The sequence below is a fragment of the Balaenoptera borealis genome, assembly GCF_965194805.1.
Source record: "Balaenoptera borealis genome assembly, chromosome: 11".
Lineage (NCBI taxonomy): Eukaryota > Metazoa > Chordata > Mammalia > Artiodactyla > Balaenopteridae > Balaenoptera > Balaenoptera borealis.
In genome coordinates, this window is record NC_138868.1 from 91,597,111 (window position 1) to 91,622,843 (window position 25,733).

The 25,733-nt window shown below is 38.4% G+C and overlaps 1 protein-coding gene and 1 long non-coding RNA gene across 2 annotated transcripts in view; one reads left to right on the forward strand and one right to left on the reverse strand.

The window, feature by feature from the left end:
• RDX (radixin) overlaps positions 1 to 10,594 on the forward strand; it is a 652,052-nt gene extending 641,458 nt beyond the window's left edge. Inside the window, exon 16 of the mRNA XM_082343520.1 lies at positions 4,022 to 10,594. The gene's annotated coding sequence lies outside the window, so the exon portion shown is untranslated. The remainder of the gene's footprint in view (positions 1 to 4,021) is intronic.
• Positions 1 to 23,579, reverse strand: part of LOC309606502 — a 232,592-nt gene extending 209,013 nt beyond the window's left edge. The window contains exon 1 of the long non-coding RNA XR_014231896.1: positions 22,843 to 23,579. This is a non-coding gene — a long non-coding RNA (uncharacterized lncRNA). The remainder of the gene's footprint in view (positions 1 to 22,842) is intronic.
• Between the last annotated feature and the right edge of the window lie 2,154 nt (positions 23,580 to 25,733).

The following is a 25,733-nucleotide window of genomic DNA, read 5'->3' on the forward strand; positions in this document are numbered from 1 at the left end:
TGCTGATACACCTAATTAGCCAAAACATTCTCTGTTTTTTTAGACTGTCCATGCCAAGAAGAAAAAATATTATTAAGAACAAGTCCAGTACACCCTTAAAGTGTGTCCCACACCCCCATCTGGGCTCTTGGCATAAAATTACACAAACATTAATGAAGCAATCACACAGGAGTTGGGAATTTAGACCTCAAATTTCTCTTTTCTTTTACTCCCCACAATCTTTTCCACCTGTCTTTGGACAAACTTGGCTTGCCATCATCTCTGCTGAAAGATGGAGAGTAAGAATAAAATTTGAATCTATCAATTGCATTGCTATCAAAGTAGCTCTGGTAAAAGATTCAGGCAGAAGAGGATCAAATGATTAAAAGAAAGAGCAGGGATTTTCCTTATTGCTCTTTTCTCTATTCCTGTCCCCATGTTTTCATGAAGAATTGCACCCTGCATTTTATTTCATTGTCTTTACTTCTGAAATAGGGCTTTAAGACATCGGGTTTATTTATGCCACATCAGACTTGGGAAATGTGTTACCTTGAAAAAGGCAGAGCTAGTTATTACACAAGTTGATATGAGGTAATCTTGCCATCTCGGCCTTGTCTGTGCTACAGGTGAAAAGCTGGCTGCCACAGGCCATGAGCAGGCTTCCTAGGGCAGTACACATCAGTGGGATCCTCCCGAGAGTCCCCTAAGCCTCAAGGACTGGGTCACCTGAGGCCCCAGGAATGGGAGAAGGCCAGAAAGAGTGAACAGCTCCAAGAAGGAGTTGTTTTCCCCAAACTATAACCGAGCACTTGAACAACCAGAGATCAGAAGTTGTTCCACTCCATGTCTGAGGCCACCTCCTTTTAGCCAACTTAAGCCTCTACATTGAGTTGGGAGAGCTCCTCCATGTAGTGGGGTGAGTTGAGAGGGCTCAGCCTCAAGTCTTTCTGGCCATAATGGATGATTGGACAAAGAGTTTATACTTGAACTTTAGACTTATTCATGGTGTCTATCTTTTAATATTCAAGAAAGTGCTTTGTTTCACCTATGATTTATGGGCTGAAACAAAGAATCCTTAAGGGGCAAAGAAAATATATCTGTTGGCTTTTAAGGTCTTTTCATTTTTATGTACTATTTAGATTAAAAACAAAGTATTTGAAACAAAGGATATAGAAAGACTGAGGACCTAAGTTTGCAGAGGTTCAGGAATTGAAGAATGAAATAATTTATTCAGCAGTTTTCAAATTTTTAATGCTTTAGATACAATGGAAGGTTTTGATTGCACAAAGAATCCACGCGTTCAGAAAGTCCTTAGGAGCATTGTCTTATTGATGTTCTGATGACCTATATTCAAGCCGAGTTTTCAATGATATTCAGGGATTTGACCATTTGGCTCACTTATGCTTAGAAAAAGAAGAGAAAATTTTGGTGAATTCATTGTACAGTTTTTCAATCTTGAAGAAATCCATTATATTCTACCATTCTCTCTCATCTTATGCTCAAGAATAACCTTGCCTCTGTTATCCTGTGTTAGGTCCCATTGTGTCTGGAATCATAGTGCAGTGACCCCCTCTGCTACCAGAAAAGAAAAATCTTAGTAATAAAAAAGACTTAGTAGTAGCCACTCATGAATGCATTGGGATTACTGAGATGTATACAAAACATTTCTTGGCAGTTGCCACTGATCAACTTTCAACCATAGATTCACTCTCCAGTGGAGTGTCTGGGTCCCATTTCTCTTGCGTCCCTTCCTCCTTCCACACTCTTCTTCCTTTGGGTACTATCTTCCCAATTTCTCCTGCTCTCTTCTCCTTTGGTCAAGGCTGGTGAGCTCTTCCTCTTGTGTTGCAGGTTGATACTGGACATATTTCAGGACCTATAGGATGAAAACCCTATCCACAATAATATGGATCACTTCTCAATGACTAACTTTGGTATATTTTTTGTTTGTTTAATGTAGGAAAACCCCCTTCTGAAGAAGGTTAAGTGCTTTTGTCTGAAATTCCAGTCTGGATCCACGCAGTGAGGATAGTTCCTTGAATGTAAATCCCTTGCTACCCATTTCTTTTTTTTTTTTTTTTTTAATAGCTACTTTATTTATTTATTTATTATTTATTTTTGGCTGTGTTGGGTCTTCGGTTCGTGCGAGGGCTTTCTCTAGTTGCAGCAAGCGGGGGCCACTCTTCATCGCGGTGCGGGGACCGCTCTTCATCGTGGTGCGCGGGCCTTTCACTATCGCAGCCCCTCCCGTTGCGGGGCACAGGCTCCAGACGCGCAGGCTCAGTAGTTGTGGCTCACGGGCCCAGCTGCTCCATGGCATGTGGGATCTTCCCAGACCAGGGCTCGAACCCGTGTCCCCTGCATTAGCAGGCAGAGTCTCAACCACTGCGCCAGCAGGGAAGCCCTTGCTATCCATTTCTTTTTGTTGTGTGTCTCATGAAACCATGTTTAAGCTTTTGGCTTGGGCAAACTCTTACTTTAAGATTAGCTTGGTAGACAGCATTTATTCTGCTTCCTCCTGGAAACCTCACCAAAATGAAAGTAAGAAATTTTTTTAAATTGCAAAATTCCACAAAAATGGAAGAAAACAAAGCAAAAAACAGCAACAAAATAACAAAAGCAAAAGGCTTCATGGTTATTGACTCAGCAGTGGAGTAAGCAAACCAAATTCATGAAAACCTTAGGAATTGGAGGCAATAGTTGGGTAAGACAGAAAATAAAAGAATTAACTTAAGCAGCTAGGAACCCAGGTCTACATCCCCCTTCCATTCCGTATAGCCAGGCAATTACCCATCTCCCACCAACAGAAAACTGTAAGTCATTTTCTAGAAACGGTATAGGAGAGAGTCCTTCAACTGGCAGTCACCTTAGGTGTAGTTCAGGATGGGGAACCAGGTCAAGGGGGGTGGTAAATATTTATACCAAATGTATAGCACATTTTTTTCCCAATTAAATTGCCAGGACAACATGGCCACTAGGCAGGAGCTCTGTGCATCTGAGCAGCCCAGTGTTAAAGCCCCAAAGACAGTACTATCAGTTACTAGTGAAAGTGTCTAGCAAGACATCACCCAGTGATGCCCAAAGCAGCAACCCCCTTTCTGAACACCTGGATCATTATAAATTCATAAGAAGTTGCAAAATATAGTATAGAGAAGTCCTGTGTGTCCATCACCCAGCTTCCCCAAATGCTACATCTTAATTCTAGTGCATTATCAAAACCAGAAAATTGACATGCTCACAATATATCCAATTAGTTTTTTAAACAATTTCATTTTTAAGTATGAACAGATGGCTAAGGATAGTCAGACATATCAGGAAATATTTTTCTTTAATTAGAAAGAATATCTTAGAAACCAATATTGTTAGTGGCAGTGAAAACTTCAAAACATAAGAGAAAGGAGAAAAAAGAATATCTAAGAAGCAAGAACAGGACTGATAAAAGAACTTTAGTGAACAATAAAGAGTGCACAGAAATTAAAAATAATTGAAGCAGAAAGTAAAACAAACAAAACAATAAAAATGAACAAACAAACAAAACTTCAGTGTAAAGGTTGAAAGAAAAATTAATGTATAACATGGTGACTGTAGTTAAGAACACTACTGTATAATTAGAATTTTCAAGGAGAATAGAACTTAAATTTTCCCACCAAAAACAAGTAAATATGCGAGATGATGGATTATTAACTCAATGGTGAGAATCCTTTCACAAGGTGTATGTATATCAGATTATCACATTGTACACTTTAAATTTCTTACAATTGTATTTGTCAATTATATCTCAATAAAGCTGAAAAAAAAATTATGGTAATTTCACAGAAGGTAGGGCAAAAAAAAAAAAAAAAAAGGAAAATAAGAGATAAAAGAAGAAAGTTAAAGAATCAATTCAGGAGGTTCCATATCCCAATAATAGAAGTTACAGAAAGAGAAAACAGACAAAAGAGAAGGGGGAAATAAACAAAGAAATAATTGCAAAAAATGTCAAGGCCATGAATTTTTACTGGGACAAACCAGAAAAATTACTCCACCAACTAAGGGCCATAAGGTTTTTTTTTTTAATAAATTTATTTATTTATTTATTTATTTATTTTTGTCTGTGTTGGGTCTTCGTTTCTGTGCGAGGGCTTTCTCTAGTTGCGGCGAGCGGGGGCCACTCTTCATCGTGGTGCACGGGCCTCTCACTATCACGGCCTCTCGTTGCGGAGCACAGGCTCCAGACGCGCAGGCTCAGTAGTTGTGGCTCATGGGCTTAGTTGCTCTGTGGCATGTGGGATCTTCCCGGACCAGGGCTTGAATCCATGTCCCCTGAATTGGCAGGCAGATTCTCAACCACTGCGCCACCAGGGAAGCCTGGTCCATGAGTTTTTAGATTAAAGGATTCCATTGAATATTCAGCACAATGGATAAAAAAGACTTGCATTTATATGCATTACTGTGAAATTTAAGAAAAATACTATAGACTATCAGAGATTAAAAACATGTCTTGCATATAGGATAATGATTCAGAATGGCTTTGAACTTGTCAAGAGTAACACTGAGAACCAGAATAAATCCATGCCTCCATAATTCTGGAATAAATTCAACCTAAAATTCTATATCTAGAAAATTTATTGATTAAGTGTGAGGATAGACTATAGACTTTCAAACATGCAAGGCCTCAGAAAGTCTATCCCTCCCACTCACACACAGGCTCACATGCACTGACACTCTTTATGAGGAAGCTGCTAGAGAATGTGCTCCATAAAAACAATGGACAAGGCCAAGAAAAGAGGAAAAGACAGGATCTAGGGATCAGATCAAACTCAAGAGACAGGCAAAGGAATCCCTAACTTAATAATTAAGGGCAACTCCAAGATGACAGCCGTGAAACGTAGAGACCATATTTCATATTGGAATCGGGCAGAAAACTATGAGAAAGATGTTTCCAAGGATATGAAATTGATAAGATTTCTGATATGCTGCATATATTGAGAGAAAAGTTTAGGTGACTGGGAGAGAGTTTGTTGATGAATTGATAGGTGCATAGAAAACTAAGCAAACAGAGTACAACACAATTTTTAATTCCAGGAAACAAAACAAATGCAAGAAAGTAAAAGTAATTTTAGTATACTACAAGGCTCAACTGAGAATAATGTCTACATTGTCATACTAATGTAAGTACTGAATGCTGGTTTAATCATAACTTGTTACAATCATTTCAGAAAAATGAGACACAAATACAGTGGAGAGCTAAATCCTCATCTTCCATAGAACCATAATCATTAATACCAAAACCCCCCTAAATTAAAAATTGGTCTAATAATCATGTTACTTATAGATGTGGAGGTAAATACTGAAATAAACAACCAAACAAATTTAGAGTGGTTGCCCCTGGGAGCAGGAAATGGGCAAAGTGTTGGGCAGATGACAGCTGTTTTGTTTAGTTTAATTTTGTTTCGATAATAACAATTATGGAAATTTTGAATTTTTTAAACTGTGTGCATTTATAGCTCTGATAAAAATAAACATTAAGTTAAAAAAAGATTAGAAAGAATAAGGACTAGCCCAGAATAGATAAGTCTCCAGCAAATAGTAAAATGATAACCTGGGTTTAAAGGAGACTGACAGTATTTGGGGGCAGTTTTATAGGACCTATCCACATTCAAGAAGTGGAGATTAATTACTTTAGGGATTCTCAGACACAGGTGCTAAATGATAAAATGATAATCAAGAAGCCAGATATGCATTTATGTTCTTGTTTCATCAAGTGCAAGAGTCATTCTGATAGGAGGGGCTATGTTTACTACTAATCCAGCATGCTCTCCTCTACTCTTCTTCAGCCCATCCAGCAATCCTCATCTAAGAAGAGCACATGGGAGAGGCAGAGTAAGGAACATCTTCCGTGGTATGAGCCCTCAATGGAATATATCCACCATAATAAGCAGAGACTTTGCTCGTTGCCAAGAACAAGATTCTTTAATCTACCCTACTTATAGAGTCTTTGTCATTAGCCATATGGATCAAGAGACGTCTAAGGTGTTGTCAAGTTTAGAAATCCTGGCAATGTGTAATTTATTTGGAAAACAAATAGTCTGAATCTTATATAGTTAGAATGCTGGCTTTGTAAGCATTTTAGAGACGTAGATGGAAATGGAGATAAGGAACACACAACATATTAGAATGATTTCATTAACTTCTTGACACATTAAGCAAGAAATAAAATTTGTCCCTAGCCAGAGGGGCTGATTAAGATAAGGTTAAGTGATTAACTAGAGGAAATGTGCTCCATGTGCTTTAAATATTCTTCTAAGGCTCAGCAAACACATTGGTCGCAAACATCATGAACCTGTGAATGCAGGATGTATATAATAGATTCAAGGGGTGTCTATATAGACACGATGTATGTAGAGGAGGGGTGAGGTGAGAGTGGGGGCTGAGAAGGTAATAAAATCATTATCCATATTTTAAATATACTTTCAAAGGTATTTTACTATATAAATTGTGATTCTGGAGATTGGTTCAAGATGGCGGAGTAGAAGGACGTGCGTTCACTCACTCTTGAAAGAGCACCAGAATCACAACTAACTGCTGAACAATTGACAGGAAGACACTGGAACTCACCAAAAAAGACACCCCACATCCAAAGACAAAGGAGAAACTGCAATGAGTTGGTAGGAGGGGTGGAATCACAAAAAAATCAAATCCCATAACCACTGAGTGGGCGACTCACAAACTGTAGAACAATTATAGCACAGAAATCCACCCACTGGAATGAAGGTTCTGAGCCCCGCATCAGGCTTCCCAACCTGGGGGTCTGGCAATAGGAGGAGGAATCCCAGGAGAATCAGACTTTGAAGGCCAGTGGGATTGGATTGCAGGACTTTGACAGGATGGGGGAAATCAGGGACTCCACCCTTGGCGGGCACACACAAAGTAGTGTGTGCATCAGGACCCAGGGGGAAGGAGCAGTGACCCCATAGGAGACTGAACCAGACCTACCTGCTAGTGTTGGAGGGTCTCCTGCAGAGGTGGCCAAGGACATTTGCAGCAGAAGTTATGGGAAGTACTCATTGGCATGAGCCCTCCCAGAGACTGCCATTAGCCCCACCAAAGAGCCTGTAGCCTCCAGTGCTGGGTTGCCTCAGGCTAAACAACCAACAGGGAGGGAACTCAGCCCCACCAATCAGCAGACAAGCAGATTAAAGTTTTACTGATCTCTGCCCACCAGAGCAAAACCTTGCTCTATCCACCACCAGTCCCTCCCATCAGGAAACTTGCACAAGCCTCTTAGATAGCTCATCCACCAGACAGCAGACAGCAGAAACAAGACGTACAATCCTGCAGCCTGCAGAACAAAAACCACAATCACAGAAAAACAGACAAAATGAAAAGGCAGAGGACTATGTCCCAGATGATGAAATGAGATAAAATTCCAGAAAAACAATTAAAAGAAGTGGAGATAGGCAACCTTCCAGAAAAAGAATTCAGAATAATGATAGTGAAGATGATCCAAGACCTCAGATAAAGGATGGAGGCAAAGATAGAGAAGATGCAAGAAATGTTTAAAAAAGACCTAGAAGAATTAAAGAACAAACAAACAGAGATGAACAATACAATAACTGAAATGAAAAATACACTAGAAGTAATCAATAACAGAATAACTGAGGCAGAAGACGGGATAAGTAACCTGGAAGACAGAATGGTGGAAGTCACTGCCACAGAACAGAATAAAGAGAAAAGAATGAAAAGATATGAAGACAGCCTAAGAGACATCTGGGACAACATTAAACACACAAACGTTTGCATTATAGGGGTCCAAGAAGGAGGAGAGAGAGAGAAAGGACCCAAGAAAATATTTGAAGAGATTACAGTTGAAAACTTCCCTAACTTGAGAAAGGAAATAACCAGCCAAGTCCAGGAAGCACAGAGAGTTCCAGGCAGGATAAACCCAAGGAGAAACATGCCAAGACACATATTAATCAAACTATCAAAAATTAAATACAAAGAAAAAATATTACAAGCAGCAAGGGAAAAACAACAAATAACATACAAGGGAATCCCCATGAGGTTAACAGCTGATCGTTCAGCAGAAACTCTGCAAGCCAGAAGGGAGTGGCAGGACATATTTAAAACAATGAAAGGGAAGACCCTACAACAAAGCATACTCTACCCAGCAAGGATCACATTCAGATTCGACGGAGAAATGAAAAGCTTTACAAACAAGCAAAAGCTAAGAGAATTCAGCACCACCAAACTGGTTCTACAACAAATGCTAAAGGAACTTCTCTAAGTAGGAAACACAAGAGAAGAAAAGGACTTACAAAAACAAACCCCAAACAATTAAGAAAATGGTAATAGGAACATACATATTGATAATTACCTTAAATGTGAATGGATTAAACCGTCCAACCAAAAGACACAGACTGGCTGAATGGATACAAAAACAAGACCTGTATATAAGCTGTCTACAAGAGACCCACTTCAGATCTAGGGACACATACAGACTGAAAGTGAGAGGATGGAAAAAGATATTCTATGCAAATGGAAATCAAAAGAAAGCTGGAGAAGCAATACTCATACCAGAAAAAATAGACTTTAAAATAAAGAATGTTACAAGAGACAAGGAAGGACGCTACAAAATGATCAAGGGATCAATCCAAGAAGATATAACAATTATAAACATATATGCACCCAACATAGGAGCACTTCAATACATAAGGCAAATGATAAGAGCTATAAAAGAGGAAATCAACAGTAACACAATAATAGTGGAGGACTTTAACACCTCACTTACACCAATGGACAGATCATCCAGACAGAAAATTAATAAGGAAACACAAGCTTTAAATGACACAGTAGACCAGAGAGATGTATATTACATATATACAATGGAATATTACTCAGCCATAAAAAGGAAAGAAATTCTTCATTCGGGTCATTTGTAAGGACGTGGATGGACCTAGAGACTGTCATACAGAGTGAAGTAAGTTAGAAAGAGAAAAACAAATATCGTATATTAACGCATATATGTGGAATTTAGAAAAATGGTATAGATGAACCGGTTTGCAAGGCAACAATAAAGACACAGATATAGAGACCAAACATACGGACACCAAGGGGGGAAAGCAGCAGGGGGGGGTGGGATGAACTGGGAGATTGGGATTGACATGTATACACGAATATGTATAAAATAGATAACTAATAAGAACCTGCTGTATAGCACAGGGAAATCCACTTCACTGTACAGTAGAAACTAACACAACATTGTAAAGTAATTATACCCCAATTAAAAAAAAAAATTGTGATTCTAGCATGTCTAAACTAGATACAGTGAATTCCAATACATAGTCAAAATCATCTGAGAGTGAAATATTTCATATCTTCAGGTAAGTGGTAAGTAGGTATGGGTTGGGGTTTGAAGTTAGCTTTGTACTATAGCAAAGAGTAGAACAATTGTATCAATTTTAATAGACTTAACCTGCTATTTTAAATAATACTAGTCCTCTTTAACCTTGGAATAACCATATGAGTAAATACTAGCTCAGGATCCAGATAACTGTTCCTCCTGGGGGAAGTCTCATTCCCTAATGCCAACCTCTGATTTTCAAACCATCTTATTTGGCTTCAATCAATATCTCAGATTTGGCCAATATTTTTAAAGTGCACACATTCTGGTATTGCTTGGAAGCTTTTCTTAGCTACTAATCCTTCTTGGAACCTTTATTTATTTCACATTTTGAAAATGGTACACAAGATAAACTCACAGGGACCATCCCATTTATTTATTGAAACATTTTATTAGCTTCATATCATTATCTTTCAATTAAAACACTTGTGATAGAGCCATTTTCCTCCCCAAAGTCACAGATCAAAAATAATTTTAATTGTCTGTAGATCTTTTTCTATACTGTGATGCCAGTTCACTGAAGGGATAAAGGATAGGGCAAGGAAATATATACATATATTTAATGTTAGTGATAAACTGAGTGGCTCTGCTGAGGAGAAGAAGAGAAGACAGTAGTATAGCCAAAGAATTCCTTTTCTTGACAAGAAAGAATATCAAGGCAGATGGTTGTCGTGGAATGAAATTGCATCTTTTCTTTAACTGAATCTCAGGTGGAGAAAATATTCAAAGACCTTCCTTCCAGTGGCAGCATCTTCCCCCAGCAGTTTATTGTAGGCTGCCATGAATTATGTAAACAGTGCCTACCCCACAACTTCCTCTACAATTGCCCCTGACCCAACAGAAATCAGACCCAACTGTTGATTAGAATTCAGCTCTCAGGATGAAGGAGGATTCATGAGAGAATTATAATTTAGGATGATAAGTATCTTGTATTTTAGCTGATGATAAGGAATCATTTTTTTGTACTAAGAAAACCATTTGTAGGTTTTCAGACTTGAAAGGGAATATGTAATCCCTTCAGTTCCCTTTCCCTTTCACCCTACCTTAATAAACTCCCTTTCATATCTTTTTCAGATCAGGCTCACTTGGATGCTTGAAATGTCAGGGTGTTCCTTCCACTGGTAGCCTGTTTATTCACTTGGCTCCCAAAAGTGAATTCAGAATTCAGCAGTTGAAGCCTTTCTATTGTGCTCTCCAGATAGTGAGAGTAGCAGGCGGAGCATCCTTTTGTTTTTTTTAATAAATTTATTTATTTATTTTTGGCTGCGTTGGGTCTTCACTGCTGCACGTGGGCTTTCTCCAGTTGCGGTGAGTGGGGGCCACTCTTCATTGCGGTGGACGGGCCTCATTGCGGTGGCCCTTCCTTGTTGCGGAGCATGGGCTCCAGGCACGTGGGCTTCAGTAGTTGTGGCACACGAGCTCAGCTGCCCCATGGCACGTGGGATCCTCCCAGACCAGGGCTCGAACCCGTGTCCCCTGCACTGGCAGGCAGATTCTTAACCACTGCACCACCAGGGAAGTCCCCAGGCCAGACATCCTTACAGTTTCAACTCATGAGGAAATAAAATCGAAGAAGTAGCAATTCACTCAAAATAGAACAAGATTAAGGTAAGTAGAAAATATCTATATATTTAAGTTTTATGCCCCTAAATCCATTCCTTACTGGAACTAACCCCTTCCTCATCTCCTTATGGTTCTATGGAGTTATTAATCAAGGGATCTTACCATTCTTACCACAATGGTAGATATGTGACCTAGGCTTGCCAATCAGAATATTCCATCAAAGTCTGGATAGGATTGGTCAAAGATAGGCACATAACCCAATCAGCATCCTTTTGGGGTATTGATATAGATATTGGGAAAGAATAAATCTGTGGAAGCCCAGAACTTTCAAGGTCCACCTTTGCTACTCCTTAGGGATAACCTTCCAGAAACGGAAACTGATCAGAGAAAAACAGCCAAGGGAAGAAGAAATAAAGTACTGTGTGAGTACTTGGATCTGGCTGTGCTTTCCATTAAATAAGCCAATACATTATCTTGTTTTAAGTTACTGTACATTTTTCCCTTAGGGGTTTCATTTCCTCTCTAGGGCATGTGTTGTAGTCTAGATTGCCTTATAACTCCCAAGATGAAACACATATCTTAAAAGAATAATGAGAGGCAAGTACCACTGAAAATAAATATTATGCTAAAATATCCAGTGAAACCTATTATACTTCTAAGTGAGGTCTCAAACAAAAAAAAAAATCAGATAGACTAATTCTTACAAGACTTCAAAACAAGACTAGACAGATCTCTAGAAAGAAAAGCAACAGGGAACCCTAGTCTCAGCAGGGGGAAATGGGATAAATGAACAAATCTCTTCAGTCTCTGCTTTCAATAATTCTATAATAATTGTCTGAAGCTGTTCTTAATTAGATTCAATTATGGGATTAGTTTGAATTATATTATGAGACACTGATTTACAGAATATAACCACTGAAGACCTAGGTGCTGAACGCAGTAAATGTGTTACAATCCTGTGTAACGAAATTACAGCAGGGACCAGAGGGACTATTGATCTATTTATAATGAATTTATGTCCAAATTGCTTTTTATTTCCAGTTAATAAATCTAATGTGGGTAGGGAAGAATTTATTGAGAAGTGGCACCCATTCATTAAGAAGGGACAGAGAAATGTGCTGGGGAAATCCAGTTGCAGGAGCCTCTGAACTTGCAGGTTTCTGGAAAGGCAGTCTTAGAGGAGAGAACTGGAGAAGTAATATTCACCACTTCCTTCATGAATTTAGTATAAAAATTTCTACAATCTTTCTTTGAGGAGTTTCTCAAAATGACATATGTGATAAAGTGCAAGGAGACATAAATATGGTATAAACTGGAAAGCAAATCAGATTCATTTCAAAAGCCATGGCTAATTCCTAGGGTGTATGTTAGTGATACTCCAATGTTGAAAAGCTGAGGGAGGTATTATGAGGGCATTTATTTCAACCTAACCCAGGAAGAAATAATATTGATAACAGTTAACTTTTGTCAAATGGTTACTATGTGCCAAGCTGTGGGCTAAGCAATATACTCCTCTTAATAATATCATTATTAGCCATATATTGTAGACAAAGAGGTTGATAAAGTAAAGATGGCTAATCTTCTGGGATATAAATTTTACATCCAGTTGCAGGGAAAAATGAGTTATTTGCCTATGTATTCAAAACATGTTTGTACTCATGGTGGATTGCATCAGTGGCTACGATTCTTCACCATCCTGCAGCCATGATCTTTGCTAGTGATTTTGCAATTACTTCCACTGAAAAGATGCAGTATATTACTTTGCCCCTGACTTTGGATTTAGCCATGTGACTTATTTTGACCAAAGAAATGTTAGTGGAGTGGACATGAGCAAAAGCTTAAAGACTACTTACATGATGGGACTTACTTTCTTGGATCCCAGTTATTGTTCTTCTTCCTCACTGGTCACAAGAGGAAGATGAGAGACAGGTGAATTCCAGCTGAGCTGCCCCAGCCAAGTCCTGACCATGTCGGTCAAGTCCTATCTACCTGGGAGTCCCTTAGTCCAGTCAAGTTGACACATAAAACTAACTATTATAGAGTTAGATTACAAAATTTGGTGTCAGAGAGACTTGGATTCAATTCTTTTCTCTACCACTTTTTAAACTGTGGGAACTTCTGCAAATCACTTGAATTGTTGTTTCCCCATCTGAAAAAAAGGGGCTCCATCTCCCTCATGCTCTAGCTGGAAGGAGTAAATGAGTAACATGTGTGAACTGTTTAGGCTGAGATTAACACATAACTATTTTGATAATTTATAGTTATTATCATTATCCTCATTATTTCTGGAATAAGCATAAAATCTATACTCATGCTGTCCCATCATCAAATTTTTTACACCTGTTGGGATGTTAAACATACACCCTAGGAGTTAGTTATAGATCTTGCAATACCACTCCTGGGCATATATCCAGAGAAAACCATAATTCGAAAAGACACATGCACCACAATGTTCACTACAACACTATTTACAATAGCCAAGACATGGAAACAACCTAAATGTCCATCGACAGATGAATGGATAAAGAAGATGTGGTGTGTGTGTATATATATATATATATATATATATATATATATATATATATATATATATATATATATATATATATATATATAATGTAATACTACTCAGCCATAAAAAAAGAATGAAAAATAATGCCATTTGCCACAACATGGATGGACCTAGAGATTATTATACTAAGAGATTACTATACTAAGTCAAGTAATCCAAACAGACAAAGACAAATATCATAATATCTCACTTATATGTGGAATCTAAAACAAGATACAAATGAATTTATTTACAAAACAAAAAGAGACTCACAGACATAGAAAGCAAACTTATAGTTAACAAGGAGAAAGGGCAGTGGGGGGAGGGATAAATTAGAAGGTTGGGATTAACATATACACAGTACTACATATAAAATCGATAACCAACAAAGACCTACTGTATAGCACAGGAAACTATTCTCTATTTTGTAATAACCTAAACCTATAAGGGGAAAGAATCTAAAAAGTCATATATATATATATATATATATATATATATATATATATATATATATATATGACTGAATCACTGTGCTGTACATGTGAAACTAACATGATATTATAAATTAAGTATACTTCAATTTTTAAAAAAGTAGCCTCTGAGAAGAGAACTGGGATATAAAGAAGACATTGTATGCTTTTAAAAATATTGATTTAGGGGGGTGCTTTCAAGATGGTGGAGGAGTAAGATGTGGAGATCAACTTCCTCCCCACAAATATATCAAAACTACATCTAAATGTGGAACAACTCCTACAGAACACCTACTGAATGCTGGCAGAAGACCTCAGACTTCCCAAAAGGCAAAAAACTCCCCCACATACCTGGGTAGGGCAAAAGAAAAAAGGAAAAACAAACACAAAAGAATAGGGACGGGACCTGCACCTCAGAGAAGGAGCTGTGAAGGAGGAAAGGTTACCACACACCAGGAAGCCTCTTCACAGGCAGAGATGGAGGAGTGGGCAGGGCGGAAGCTTTGGAGCCATGGAGGAAAGCATAGCAACAGGGGTGCAGAGGGCAAAGCAAAGAGATTCCTGGACAGAGAATTGGTGTAGACCAGCACTCACCAGCCTGAAAGGCTTGTCTGCTCACCTGCCAGGGGGTGTGGGGGCTGGGAGCTGAGGCTAGGTCTTCGAAGGTCAGATCCCAGGGAGAGAACTGGGGTTGACTGAGTGAACATAGCTTGAAGGGGGCTAGTGCACCACAGCTAGCCGGGAGGGTGTCCAGGAAAAAGTCTAGACCTGCCTAAGAAGCAAGAGACCATTGTTTTGGGGTGCATGAGGAGAGGGGATTCAGAGCACCACCTAAATGAACTCCAGAGATGGGCGTGAGCCTTGGCTATCAGCGCAAACCCCAGAGACAGGCATGAGATGCTAAGGCCACTGCTGTAGGCACCAAGAAGCCTGTGTGCAAGCACAGGTCACTATCCACATCTTCCCTCCCAGGAGCCTGTGCAGCCTGCCACTGCAAGGTTCTGTAATCCAGGGACAGCTTCCCTGGGAGAACACACGTTGTGCCTCAGGCTGGTGCAACATCACGCCTGCCTCTGGCACTGCAGTCTCGCCCCACATTCCATACCCCTCCATCCCCCCGACCTGAGAGAGCCAGAGCCCCCTAATCAACTGCTCCTTTAACCCTGTCCTTTTTGGGCAGGGAACAGATGCCCTCAGGAGACCTACATGCAGAGGTGGGGCCAAATCCAAAGCTGAGCCCTCGGAGCTGTGCGAACAAACAAGAGAAATGGAAATTTCTCCCAGCAGTCTCAGGAGCAGGGGATTAAATCTCCACAATCAACTCGATGTACCCTGAATCTGTGGAATACCTGAATAGATAATGAATTATCCCAAAATTGAGGCAGTGGACTTTGGGAGCAACTGTAAACTTGAGGTTTGCTTTCTGCATCTAATTTGTCTCTGTTTTTATGTTTATCTTAGTTTAGTATTTAGAGTTTATTATCATTGGTAGATTTGTTTATTGATTTGGTTGCGCTCTTCCTTTTTTTAAAAAATATATATATATATTTTCCTTTTTCTCTTTTTGTGAGTATGTATGTGCATGGTTCTTTGTGTGATTTTGTATGTACAGCTTTGCTTATGCTATTTCTCCTATGGTACTGACTGTCGGGTATTTTTTGTTTGTTTTTTTTTAGTATAGTTTTTAGTGCTTATTATTGGTGGATTGTTTTTTGGCTTGGTTGCTCTCTTCTTTCTTTCTCTCTTTCTTTTTTTTTATTACTATTTTATTTTCAATATTTTTTTTCTATTTTAAAAACTTTATTTTCTTTCTTTCTTCCTTCCTTTCTTTCTTTCTTTGTTTCTTTCTTTCTTTGTTTCTTTCTTTCTTTCTCCTTCTTATTTTTCTCACTTTGCTTCTGAGCCGTGTGGCTGACAGGGTTTAGGTGCTCCAGTCAGGTGTCAGGCATGTGTCTCTGAGGTGGGAGAGCCGAGTTCAGGACATTGGTCCACCAGAGACCTCCTGGCTCCATGTACTATCAAATGGCGAAAGCTCTCCCAGAGATCTCCAATTCAACACTAAGACCCAGCTCCACTGAACGACCAGCAAGCTACAGTGCTGGACACCCTATGCCAAACAACTAGCAAGAAAGGAACACAACCCCACCCATTAGCAGAGAGGCTGCCTAAAATAATAATAAGTTCACAGACACACCAAAACACACCACCAGGCATGGTCCTGCCCAAGAGAAAGGCAAGATCTAGCTTCACCCACCAGAACACAGACACCAGTCCCACCCACCAGGAAGCCTACACAACCCACTTAACCACCTGAACCCACTGGGAGCAGACACCAAAAACAACGGGAACGATGACCCGGCAGCCTGTGAAATGGAGACCCAAATACAGTAAGTTAAGCAAAATAAGAAGACAGAGAAATACACAGCAGATGAAGGAGCAAGGTAAAAACCCACCAGACCAAAAAAATGAAGAGGAAATAGGCAGTCTCCCTGAAAAAGAATTCTGAGTAATTATAGTAAAGATGACCCAAAATCTTGGAAACAGAATGGAGAAAATATAAGAAACGTTCAACAAGGACCTAGAAGAACTAAAGAGCAAACAGACAATGATGAACAACACAATAACTGAAATTAAAAATTCTCTAGAAGGAATCAATAGCAGAATAACCAAGGCAGAACGCATAAGTGACCTGGAAGATAAAATAGTGGAAATAACTATCACAGAGTAGAATAAAGAAAAAAGAATGAAAAGGATTGAGGACAATCTCAGAGACCTCTGGGACAACACTGAATACACTAACATTCAAATTATAGGGGTCCCAGAAGAAGAAGAGAAAAAAAAAAGGGACTGAGAAAATATTTGAAGAGATTATACTTGAAAACTTCTCTTATATAGGAAAGGAAATAGTCAAGCAAGTCCAGGAAGCACAGAGAGTTCCATACAGGATAAATCCAAGGAGAAACACACCAAGACACATATTAATCAAACTGTCAAAAATTAAATATAAGGAAAACATATTAAAGGCAGCAAGGGAAAGACAGCAAATAACACACAAGGGAATCCCCATAAGGTTACCATCTGATCTTTCAGCAGAAACTCTGCAAGCCAGAAGGGAATGGCAAGACGTATGTAAAGTGATGAAAGGGAAAAACCTACAACCAAGATTATTCTACTCAGCAAGGATCTCATTCAGATTTCACAGAGAAATTAAAACGTTTACAGAAAAGCAAAAGCTAAGAGAATTCAGCACCACTAAACCAGCTTTACAACAAATGATAAAGGAACTTCTCTAGGCAGGAAACACAAGAAAAGGAAAAGACCTACAATAACAAACCCAAAACAATTAAGAAAATGGTAATAGGAACATACATATCGATAACTACCTAAAATGTAAATGGATTAAATGCTCTAACCAAAAGACATAGGTTGATTGAATGGATACAAAAACAAGACCTGTATATATGCGGTCTACAAGAAACCCACTTACTTCAGACCTAGGGACACATACAGACTGAAAGTGAGGGGATGGAAAAAGATATTCTATACAAATGGAAATCAAAAGAAAGCTGGAGTAGCAATTCTCATATCAGACAAAATAGACTTTAAAACAAAGACTATTATAAGAGACAAAAAAGGACACTACATAATGATCAAAGGATCAATCCAAGAAGATATAACAATTGTAAATATTTATGCACCCAAAATAGGAGCACCTCAATACATAAGGCAAATACGAACAGCCATAAAAGGGGAAATCAAGATTAACACAAACATAGAATGGGACTTTAACACCCCACTTTCACCAATGGACAGATCATCCAAAATGAAAATAAATAAGGAAACACAAGCTTTAAATGATACATTAAACAAGATGGACTTAATTGATATTTATAGGACATTCCATCCAAAAACACCAGATTACACTTCTCAAGTGTACACAGAACATTCTCCAGGATAGATCACATCTTGGGTCACAATCCAAGCCTTGGTAAATTTAAGAAAATTGAAATTGGGTCAAGAATCTCCTCCTACCACAATGCTCTGAGATAAGAAATAAATTACAGGAAAAAAAATGTAAAAAACACAAACACATGGAGGCTAAACACTACACTAATAAATAACCAAGAGATCACAGAGAAATCAAAGAGGAAATCAAAAAATACCAAGAGACAAATGACAGTGAAAACACGATGGTCCAAAACCTATGGGATGCAGCAAAAGCAGTTCTAAGAGGGAAGTTTATAGCAATACAAGCCTACCTCAAGAAACAAGGAACATCTCAAATAAACCACCTAACCTTACACCTAAAGCAATTAGAGAAAGGAGAACAAAAACCCCTAAAGTTAGTAGAAGGAAAGAAATCAGAAACAACAGATCAGAAATAAATGAAAAAGAAATGAAGGAAATGATAGCAAAGATCAATAAAACTAAAAGCAGGTTCTTTGAGAAGATAAACAAAATTGATAAAGCATTCGCCAGACTAATCCAGAAACAAAGGGAGAAGACTCAAATCAATAGAATTAGAAATGTAAAAGGAGAAGTAACAACTGACACTGCAGAAATACAAAGGATCATGAGAGATTACTACAAGCAACTATATGCCAATAAAATGGACAACCTGGAAGAAATGGACAAATTCTTTGAAAAGCACAAACTTCTGAGTTTGAACAAGGAAGAAATAGAAAATATAAACAGACCAATCACAAGCACTGAAACTGAAACTGTGATTAAAAATCTTCCAACAGGCAAAAGCCCAGGACCAGATGGCTTCACAGGCAAATTCTATCAAGCATTTAGACAAGAGCTAACACCTATCCTTCTCAAACTCTTCCAAAATATAGCAGAGGGAAGAATACTCCCAAGCTCATTCTATGAGGCCACCATCACTCCTATACCAAAACCAGACAAAGATGTCACACAAAAAAAGAAAACTACAGGCCAATATCACTGATGAACATAGATGCAAAAATCCTTAACAAAACACTAGCAAACAGAATCCAAGAACACATTAAAAGGATCATACACCATGATCAAGTGAGGTTTATCCCAGGAATGCAAGGATTCTTCAATATATGCAAATCAATCAATGTTATAAATCATATTAACAAATCGAAGGGAAAAAACATATGACCATCTCAATAGATGCAGAAAAAGCTTTTGACAAAATTCAACACCCATTTATGATAAAAACCCAACAGAAAGTAGGCATAGAGGGAACTTACCTCAACATAATAAAGGCCATATATGAAAACCCACAACCAACATCCTTCTCAATGGTGAAAAACTGAAACCATTTCCACTAAGATCAGGAGCAAGACAAGGTTGCCCACTCTCACTATTATTATTCAACATAGTTTTGGGAGTTTTAGCCACAGCAATCAGAGAATAAAAAGAAGTAAAAGGAATCCAAATCAGAAAAGAAGAAGTAAAACTGTCACTGTTTGCAGATGACATGTTACTATATAGAGAGAATCCTAAAGATGGTACCAGAAAACTACTAGAGCTAATCAATGAATTTGGTAAGGTAGCAGGATACAAAATTAATGCACAGAAATCTCTTGCATTCCTATACACTAATGATGAAAAATCTGAAAAAGAAATTAAGGAAACACTCCCCTTTACCACTGCAACAAAAAGAATAAAATACGTAGCAATAAATCTACCTAATGAAACAAAAGACCTGTATGCAGAAAGCTATAAGACACTGATGAAAGATATTAAAGCTGATACAAACAGATGGAGAGATATACCATGTTCTTGGACTGGAAGAATCAACATTGTGCAAATGACTATACTACCCAAAGCAATCTACAGATTCAATGCAATCCCTATCAAACTACCAATGGCATTTTCATAGAACTAGTGCAAAAAATTTCACAATTTGTATGGAAACACAAAAGACCCCAAATAGCCAAAGCAATCTTGAGACAGAAAAATGGAGCAGGATGAATCCGGCTCCTGGACTTCAGACTATACTACAAAGCTACAGTAATCAAGGCAGTCTGGTACTGGCACTAAAACAGAAACATAGATCAATGGAACAGGATAGAAAGCCCAGAGATAAACCCTTGCACATATGGTCACCTTGTCTTTGATAAAGGAGGCAAGAATATACAATGCAGGGCTTCCCTGGTGGCTCAGTGGTTGGGAGTCTGCCTGCCGGTGCAGGGGGCGCGGGTTCGGGCCCTGGTCTGGGAGGATCCCACGTGCTGCGGAGCGACTAGGCCCGTGAGCCACAATTACTGAGCCTGCGCGTCTGGAGCCTGTGCTCCGCAACAGGAGAGGCCGCGATAGTGAGAGGCCCGCGCACCGCGATGAAGAGTGGCCCCTGCTTCCCACAACTAGAGAAAGCCCTCGCACAGAAACGAAGACCCAACACAGCCATAAATTAATTAATTAATTAATTAATTAATTAATTAATTAATTAATTAAAAAAAAAAGAATATACAATGCAGAAAAGACAGCCTCTTCAATAAGTGGTGCTGGGAAAACTGGACAGCTACATGTAAAAGAATGAAATTAGAACACTCCCTTACACAATACACAAAAATAAACTCAAAGTGGATTAAAGACCTAAATGTAAGGCCAGACACTATAGAACCTTTAGAGGAAAACATAGGCAGAACACTCCATGACATAAATCATAGCAAGATCCTATTTGAATCACCTCCTAGGGAAATGGAAACAAAAACAAAAATAAACAAATGGGACCTAATGAAACTTAATAGCTTTTGCACAGCAAAGGAAACCATAAATCAGATGAAAAGACAACCCTCAGAATGGGAGAAAATATTTGCAAATGAAGCAACTGACAAAGGATTAATCTCCAAAATTTACAAGCAGCTCATGCAGCTTGATATCAAAAAAAACAAACAGCGCAATCCAAAAATGGGCAGAAGACCTAAATAGACTTTTCTCCAAAGAAGATATACAGATTGCCAACAAACACATGAAAGGATGCTCAACATCACTAATCATTAGAGAAATTCAAATCAAAACTACAATGAGGTATCACCTCACACAGGTCAGAATGGCCATCTTAAAAAAATCTACAGATAATAAATGCTGGAGAGGGTGTAGAGAGAAGGTAACCCTCATGCACTGTTGGAGGGAATGTAAATTGCTACAGCCACTATGGAGAACAGTATGGAGGTTCCTTAAAAAACTTAAACTCGAACTACCATATGACCCAGATCTCACTACTGGGCATGTACCCTAAGAAAACCATAATTCAAAAGGAGTCATGTATCACAATGTTCATTGCAGCTTTATTTACAATAGCTAGGACATGGAAGCAACCTAAGTGTCCATCGACAGATTAATGGATAAAGAAGATGTGGCACATATACACAATTGAATATTACTCTGCCATAAAAAGAAACGAAATTGAGTTATTTGTAGTGAGGTGGATGGACCTAGAGACTGTCATAGAGAGTGAAGCAGTCAGAAAGAGAAAAACAAATACCATATGGTAACACATATATATGGAATCTAAAAAAAATAAAAAGGTTCTGAAGAACCTAGGGGCAAGACAGGAATAAAGACCCAGATGTAGAGAATGGACTTGAAGACACAGGGTGGGGGAAGGGTAAGCTGGGACAAAGTGAGAGAGTGGCATGGACATATATGCACTACCAAATGTAACATAGATAGCTATGTTATGGGAAGCTGCCGCATAGCCCAGGGAGATCAGCTCGGTGCTTTGTGTCCACCTAGAGGGGTGGGATAGGGAGGGTGGGAGGGAGACGCAAGAGGGAGGAGATATGGGGATATATGTATATGTATAGCTGATTCAGTGGTATACAGCAGAAACTAACACACCATTATAAAGCAATTATACTCCACTAAAGATGTTAAAAAAATATTTATTAAAAACAAAACCCTATGTATGTTAAAAAAAGAAGAGTTAATTATAGCCCATACTAAGGTTACCAATGTGTTTTCCTAGAATATACATTGTAACAGGCCAAATTCTAATATTTTTGCCTTCCCACCCTGAGTATATGTAGGACACTATATGATCATTCTTGAGTATTGCTTCTACGGAAAGGGAGAAATTAGAAAATCACTTTTCCTAGGTCATTTTTTTTTTTAGGTAGCAAAGCAGCCAAGAGGGAGAACAACTGTCCCCTACTCTCCAAATCTATGTCTCCTTTAGACAATTTCTCTGAGAAATAAACCAAGGCCCTTTGTCTCACGTCTGTCATACCTTTTAACTAAGGTTTACAAAATAACATTTTCAATGCCCTTGAAGGTGTGATCTTCTCTCTCATATGCCAAGCACATCTGTTGAATACAAAGAGACCTGATTGCTTTCCCAAAGTTGACAGCAAGAGCACTCAGAACTCAGTTAAGGCCCCAGGAAGACAAGTGTCGGGAGTTCATGCTTTGCCCTTGGGAAGAAATCTCCTCCTGCCTACATTATTAGAAAATAATTCCTAATGGGAAAAGCAGTAAAAGGGCCTCAGGAGCCCAATCCTCCTCCATCTTGAGAAAAGAGGTTGGAATGAAATCAATGCTAATGTTACAAATAAAGTTGTTATTCAATAGAAGAAAAATTGGAAGTTTGAATAACGAGTATTACAGCCACTGCCTGTTCCTAAAAGCATGTTCATACAGGGCAGATACTGATTACAGCACGCTGTATTTATGTAATCCAACAGAAATAAGTTAATTTATTGACAGAGAGAAGAGAATGGATCTCAGAAAACAAGAGCCAGTGACATGTTACAACTTTTCTTTCTTTCTCTTGGTTTAACATATTTGTAAGCTGCCACTCGTTATAATAATTGACAAAACTGGACTGAGCTCTGACCGCCACAGCAACAGCCAGCTCTACCCACCACCAGAGCCTCCCATCAAGCCTCTTAGATAGCCTCAACCACCAGAGGGCAGACAGCAGAAGCAAGAAAAACTACAATCCTGCAACCTGTGGACCAAAAACCACAGTTACAGAAAGATAGACAAGATGAAAAGGCAGAGGGCTATGTACCAGATGAAGGAACAAGAAAAAACCCCAGAAAAACAACTAAATGAAGTGGAGATAGGCAACCTTCCAGAAAAAGAATTCAGAATAATGATAGTGAAGATGATCCAGGACCTTGGAATAAGAATGGAGGCAAAGATTGAGAAGATGCAAGAAATGATTAACAAAGACCTAGAAGAATTAAAGAACAAACAGAGATGAACAATACAATAACTGAAATGAAAACTACACTAGAAGGAATCAATAGCAGAATAACTGAGGCAGAAGAACGGATAAGTGACCTGGAAGACAGAATGGTGGAATTCACTGCTGCGGAACAGACTAAAGAAAAAAGAATGAAAAGAAATGAAGACAGCCTAAGAGACCTCTGGGACAACATTAAACGCAACAACATTTGCATTATAGGGGTCCCAGAAGGTGAAGAGAGAAAAAGGACCAGAGAAAATATTTGAAGAGATTATAGTCGAAAGCTTCCCTAACATGGGAAAGGAAATAGCCACCCAATTCCAGGAAGCGCAGAGAGTCCCATACAGGATAAACCCAAGGAGAAACACGCCGAGACACATAGTAATCAAAGTGGCAAAAATTAAAGACAAAGAAAAATTATTGAAAGCAGCAAGGGAAAAATGACAAATAACATACAAGGGAACTCCCATAAGGTTAACAGCTGATTTCTCAGCAGAAACTCTACAAGCCAGAAGGGAGCGTCATGATATACTTAAAGTGATGAAAGGGAAGAACCTACAACCAAGATTACTCTACCCGGCAAGGATCTCATTTAGATTTGATGGAGAAATCAAAAGCTTTACAGACAAGCAAAAGCTAAGAGAGTTCAGCACCACCAAACCAGCTCTACAACAAATGCTAAAGGAACTTCTCTAAGTGGGAAACACAACAGAAGAAAAGGACCTACAAAAACAAACCCAAAACAATTAAGAAAATGGTCATAGGAACATACATATCAATAATTACCTTAAATGTGAATGGATTAAATGCCCCAACCAAAAGACATAGACTGGCTGAATGGATAGAAAAACAAGACCCATATATATGCTGTCTACAAGAGACCCACTTTAGACCTAGGGACACATATAGACTGAAAGTGAGGGGATGGAAAAAGATATTCCATGCAAATGGAAATCAAAAGAAAGCTGGAGTAGCTATACTCATATCAGATAAAATAGACTTTAAAATAAAGAATGTTACAAGAGACAAGGAAGGACACTACATAATGATCAAGGGATCAATCCAAGAAGAAGATATAACAATTATAAATATATATGCACCCAACATAGGAGCACCTCAATACATAAGGCAACTGCTAACAGCTATAAAAGAGGAAATTGACAGTAACACAATCATAGTGGGGGACTTTAACATCTCACTTACACCAATGGACAGATCAACCAAAATGAAAATAAATAAGGAAACAGAAGCTTTAAATGACACAATAGACCAGATAGATTTAATTGATATTTATAGGACATTCCATCCCAAACAGCAGATTACACTTTATTCTCAAGTGCGCACGGAACATTCTCCAGGATAGATCACATCTTGGGTCACAAATCAAGCCTCAGTAAATTTAAGAAAATTGAAATCATATCAAGCATCTTTTCTGACCACAACGCTATGAGATTAGAAATGAATTACAGGGAAAAAAACGTAAAAAAGACAAACACATGGAGGCTAAATAATACGTTACTAAATAACCAAGAGATCACTGAAGAAATCAAAGAGGAAATCAAAAAATACCTAGAGACAAATGACAATGAAAACACAACGACCCAAAACCTATGGGATGCAGCGAAAGCAGTTCTAAGAGGGAAGTTTATAGCTATACAAGCCTACCTAAAGAAACAAGAAAAATCTCAAGTAAACAATCTAACCTTACACCTAAAGAAACTAGAGAAAGAAGAACAAACAAAACCCAAAGTTAGCAGAAGGAAAGAAATCATAAAGATCAGAGCAGAAATAAATGAAATAGAAACAAAGAAAACAATAGCAAAGATCAATAAAACTAAAAGTTGGTTCTTTGAGAAGATAAACAAAATTGATAAGCCATTAGCCAGACTCATCAAGAAAAAGAGGGAGAGGACTCAAATCAATAAAATCAGAAATGAAAAAGGAGAAGTTACAACAGACACCGCAGAAATACAAAGCGTTCTAAGAGACTACTACAAGCAACTTTATGCCAATAAAATGGACAACCTGGAAGAAATGGACAAATTCTTAGAAAGGTATAACCTTCCAAGACTGAACCAGGAAGAAACAGAAAATATGAACAGACCAATCACAAGTAATGAAATTGAAACTGTGATTAAAAATCTTCCAACAAACAAAAGTCCAGGACCAGATGGCTTCACAGGTGAATTCTATCAAACATTTAGAGAAGAGCTAACACCCATCCTTCTCAAACTCTTCCAAAAAATTGCAGAGGAAGGAACACTCCCAAACTCATTCTATGAGGCCACCATCACCCTGATACCAAAACCAGACAAAGACACTACAAAAAAAGAAAATTACAGACCAATATCACTGATGAATATAGATGCAAAAATCCTCAACAAAATACTAGCAAACAGAATCCAACAACACATTAAAAGGATCATACACCACGAGCAAGTGGGATTTATCCCAGGGATGCAAGGATTCTTCAATATACGCAAATCAATCAATGTGATACACCATATTAACAAACTGAAGAATAAAAACCATATGATCATCTCAATAGATGCAGAAAAAGCTTTTGACAAAATTCAACACCCATTTATGATAAAAACTCTCCAGAAAGTGGGCATA